We start from the raw sequence: 5,488 nt of genomic DNA, 5'->3' as shown, positions 1-5,488 counted from the left end.
AATCAGGGCAAGTTTCATGGAAAGGAAGGAGAAAGATTCCAGAATAATTTCAAAAGTGGATTTGAAAGAACTTGGTAACCAATTGGGGTTTTGGGATTGAGTCAAAATGTTCCTCAGATTTTCGCCCCAGGGGCCTGAAATGATGATAATGCCTTTTACAGAGAGAAACTGCAGTTAGTTTGGAATGAATCAGAGTTGAAAACTTGGGTGTCAGCAGTATAGATGACTTTGCAGAGTTTGAGTGCAAAGGCAAGGAGAAAGTTGGAACTTTGAGTGCCAGTAATCCTAAAGCTAATTTAGGAAGGTAAATCTCTTTTGGATTAATACTTTTATTTAGCAAAACCAAAAATTAATTATATATTATGGAGTCTTCTTTTCATTCTTATCAGGGACTTTTCTCTTTTTGGATGAGGCATTCCTTTGAGAACTTAGTGAAGACTATAGACCTTCTTGTATCCCCAAGTGTGTATGTGCATGTGTGTGGGGGGGAGAGTCATTAAACATACACATACAATTTTGCATACAGTTTTAGGGAGTCCTTGCATTTTCTGAGGTCCAGCCCAAGAAACACAAGAGTCTGCTCTGCATAACTTCTTCTCATTCTTCTTCTTCTTTTTTTTTTTTTTTTTACCAATGCATTAATATTTTTTCCAACTATAATTAACCACATGTCAGGTATTGTGCTAAGGGCCTTACCTATATCAACTCATATATCTCCATATAGGTATTACATTTTAAACAGGGGGGAACACAGAATTAGGTTAAATAAATGGCCCAGAGTTATAAAGTTAGTGTGTGGTGAAGGCAGGGTTTGGATAGGTCTCTGTATTAGTCAGGTTTCTAGGAGCAACAGAATCAATAGGGTGTGTGCATATCAAGAGCTTTGTTCTACTGGAGTGGCTCATGTGATTATGGAGGCTGACGAGTCCCACGGATTGCAGTCAGCAGGTGGGTCACCCAGGAGAGCTGCTATTTCAGTTCCAGTCCAAGTCGCAAGGCCTGAGACCCAGGAGATCCAGTGGTGTGGTTCCCATTGAAAGATTGGCAGCCTTGAGACACAGGATGAAGTGATGTTTCAGTTTAAGTCCAAAGGCAGGAAAAAGCTGATGTCCTGGTTCAAAGGCAGCCAGGCAGGAGGAATTCTCTCTCACTCCGAGAAGAGTCAGCCTTTTTGTTGTATTCAGACCTTCAGCTGGTTGGATGAGGGCCACCCACATTAGGGAGAGCAATCTGCTTTACTCAGTCTACTGATTTAAATGTTAGTCTCATCCAAAAACACCCTTCCAGAAATGCCTGGAATAATGTCTGACTAAAGTATCTGGGCACCTGGTAGCCCAGTCAAATTGAAACATAAAAACCATTGTTGTCTCTCTGACTCCAACTACTTTGTCATTTTAAAACACTCTGTTTTTCTTAGATGAACTCTTTTTTTTTTTTTTTTTTTGCTTTCACACATGCCTTACCTAAATTATTCATGTTAGAACTGCTTCTCCCATGCTTTCCCTTTCCCCAGTTACGTTACCCTAACTGAACATTTTATTTTATTTTTATTTTTTTATTATTTTATTTTTTTTTATTTGACAGAGACAGCCAGCAAGAGAGGGAACACAGCAGGGGAGTGGGAGAGGAAGAAGCAGGCTCCCAGCAGGGGAGCCCGATGTGGGACTCCATCCCGCAACGCCGGGATCATGCCCTGAGCCGAAGGCAGACGCTTAACGACTGCGCTACCCAGGCGCCCCTGAACATTTTAAAGTAAAAAACACTTGGATTTATTCTGTCTACTTTCTGCTCTTTCCTTCCCCCAAGAAGAGAAACTATCCAAGGAACCTTCATCATTTTAAAGGTTCAAAAAGGGTATTGCAGCTAGAAGTCAGTTAACAACATCTAAAAGACTCCATGGGTACCCACTAGAAGTGCATATCAGGTGTTAAGAGAGTTTTCAAATTCCCTGCATGTGATAGAAAAGAAGTGCTGGTTTTGGTAGCGGGATTGAAACTTTCAGGTGGTTACTTAATATGCAGGGTGTGTGTTGTAAAAGGCAATGCACGATTAAAAAAAATATATTGTGGATGTTTTTAGGCCCTGGAGCAAATCCAAAATAACAGCTGGGATTTTATGTCTCCCAGGTGACTCCTGAAACTCATGAAATTCAGTCCCAAGAAGTCATAACACTCTGTTAGAGTGAAGGCTCAGGAGACTGGTAGCTCACTTGTCAGAGCACAAAGGAAATGAAAGGGAAGCTGCTGTCTATCACACACACTTGCAATTCTTTAACGGCCTGGGTGGACCCACGTAAACTTGAAAAGGTGATCAAACACGAAAATTAAAGCGTTGGGTTTACAGGTTTGTTTCCCTTTTCTATCAGGGGAGGGAGGTACTAGTAATAAGAGAATCCTCCTTTTATTTTGAAGATGATAATTAGAAGAGTAGATAAAGTGAGACCATGTTTAGAAATGTGTCCTATGACCTGTATAATCAACTATCCACACCAACTAGTAAAGTAAAACAATTAAACTGAATTCTGGGGAGCCTGGGTGGCTCAGTCGCTTGAGTGTCTGGCTCTTGGTTTCAGCTCAGGTCATGATCTTGGGGTCATGGGATCAAGCCCTGCATTGGGCTCCCTGTTCAGTGCAGAGTCTGCTGGAGATTCTCTCTCTCCCTCTGCCCCCCACCCCTGCTTGCACCTGGGTGCTCTCTCTCTCTCTCAATAAGTAAATAGATAAAATATTTGAAAAAAATAAACTGAATTCTGTAACCCCAGACTGTAAAACCATTCAAACTGCACAGATAACTTGGTTGGACAAATTTCTGTTCAAAAAAGGAGCACAACTTCTTTTTTTTTTTTTTTAAAGCAGGCTCCACACCCAACATGGGACTTGAACTCAAGACTCTGAGATTAAGAGTCACATGCTCTACCGACTGAGCCAGCCAGGCGCTCCCACAAATTCTTAATGTAAGTGAATTGATGTCTACAAACAGACATTGCATTGTAGTTGCAGTCTTTAAGAGGCATTGATTTTCAAATTTAATGAAGGAGAAAAATACTATAGTTCATATCCTACAGGCTGGTAGATATCTTCCTCATAAAGGTCCCAATAGCACTACAATTTCCTTGGAATAGATTTTTATATATAATGCTTGGAATATGAGATGACTTCAGACAATGGAACTAAGTTTTAAATATTTAGTTTTTTTTTCTTTCTGGTTTGATGTTAGCAAGTGATCTCATAGTGTCATGAATAGGATTCATTAGGGGTGTGGGGTGATGTGCTAGACAAGCCCAAGTGAGGTTAAATACCATCATCATCAACCATCACTGACAAGTGCTTACCATCCCTGGATCTGGGGACGCAAAGAGATAAGCCATATTTACCCCTGACAGAGCTTAGAGCCTAACTGATGACTTACGTGTACAGATAAAGATGATACCAGACACTGGACACTGATGAACAACTGGACGATAAGTACTTTGAGGGGGGCAGATACGAATCCATCCTTAAGAGTTTCTTTACCAGTTTCGGTTGTATAATCTGTAAATAATACCTGACCCTAACACACAGTAGAATGTATTAAACTGATCTCCCACTACTAAACTATAATTTTCTTCTACTATCTCTAGCCTTAGCCCAAAGTGTAACACATAGTAGGAATTTTGTCTCCCTGAGTTAAAATACTATCATTTTAACAGTTGTGAGCTGGAATTACTTATCAACTATAATCTGTCACTCATCTTAGGGGAACAACTGCACCACTGACTGTGAGGTAATTATACGGAGCATGATTCAATCCACACCTTCGTGAACAAGGTCTCCTGGGTTATGCTTGTTAGAACAATCACATACATATAAAATGCTATATAAGGTGCCATTAAAACAAAAAGCAAGTACAGCCAATGTTGTGGTCATTTCTATGTTGTCAAAACCTAGATCTTTGCCAGTATACCAGCTATCCTGGTTATAGCTGGGTTTGCCCTGTTCCTTTGGGGGAATCAATGACAAATGCCTTTCTCTACATAAGATTGGAGGACCAGATCCTGAAATAAGATCAAGATAAGACAAAGCTATCCAAGCAGTATTATTTATTTCAGGATGGAGAGTGAACCATCTAAGAGTAACAGGTGCGACATTCATATTGATTTTCTGGATTTTACTTCTCAGAGTCTGGAAAGAAGATTTGAGCAGCTCAGACTGGATTTCTATTGATAACCCCCCGCGGGATGCCTTGACTCTGTCCTCCTTTCAGCCCTCAATTCCTTTACCTTTGAAGCTCCTGGGACTGGGCCTCTCCTTTCTTTAGGAGAGACTGCCACTCATCTTTGGCAGCTAGACAGTTCTGGAATGACAGCTGGCCACCCAGCCAAGGGACAGTGGCAGGAACAAACATCCCAGCCTGATGAGGCTGATTATGCAGTGGCAAGGGAAAAAAAAATCCTATCTTTCTGTTTTTTTAATTACTCTATTTCTCTGGCTGTATGATTATGTTTCCAAGGGAAGAGAGAGAGAAGTCTGTCAAGAACCAACGTCCTCAGTTTGGGAGAGAACCTGCAATACCTTCAGAGGCCAAAATAAACTGCAGGACAGACAGAGTCCTAACAGTGCAGTGGTTGGTCCCCGACAACTACAAACCAGTAGTTACAGCCTCAGGGGCGAAATTCTTCAGTCCATACCAGACAGTCAGGAGGTGAAGACATAGGTATTATCTAGCCAGGCCCCCAGCCTTGAAGCAGATGGATGTCATAACCCCACACGGCCGACAGTTGCCAAGTGTCATCTGGAAGACTGTCAGGAGCCCTTCCTAGCGTTATCCTATTGAAACCACAAGCAAGCGCCCCCATGTCTGGGCAGAATCTTCCAGGCTACAGTAACGCTGTCCCCCTCCCCCATATCCATTCTTCCACCGATATTCTATGAGCCTATGACAAGGGAAAGAAACTAATCATAAAACCTGATCATAAAACCCTTCTTATACTTGAAGACAGCGTTTAAATATTCACTTAGCCAAGGTCTCCTTGCTTCATTTAAAACAAAAGAGGTTCTCCACTCACGCCCTTCCCACTCCACCAGAAGACGTGTTTCTGGAACCAGCGCTGGCCATCCCGAAAGTTGCTATTTCCCTTAGTTGGGGGCGAAGTTAGCGAATCCGTGGCTGCGAAGTCTCAACTCGGGGGAGGGGGCGACAGCCAGGGCGGGGGAGAGCGGCGAGGAGGAGGAGGGACTAGACGGAAGGACACTGCCCCCTACTTCATCGAGGTCGTTGCCTAAGCCGCCGGAGCCGCCGGTTTGGGTTTTGGGAGGGAGGAGTGGCGGCCGCGGCGGAGCGGCGTGGGCTCCGCACCCGCGGCTCGGGGCCAGTTCGGTACCTGGCGGGCCGGGCGCGCCTCGCAGGCCGGCCGCCCGGGGCGCGGAAGGGTGTGAGCGCGCGCGCCCCCTCCGTGCCCGCTCAGCCTCGCGCGCGTCTCGGGGGAGGCTCCGCCGAGAGGCGCCCGGGG

This window comes from Ailuropoda melanoleuca, chromosome 15 (assembly GCF_002007445.2).
Source record: "Ailuropoda melanoleuca isolate Jingjing chromosome 15, ASM200744v2, whole genome shotgun sequence".
NCBI lineage: Eukaryota > Metazoa > Chordata > Mammalia > Carnivora > Ursidae > Ailuropoda > Ailuropoda melanoleuca.
The sequence above is the reverse complement of the archived record's forward strand: the minus strand, read 5'-3'. Positions refer to the sequence as shown.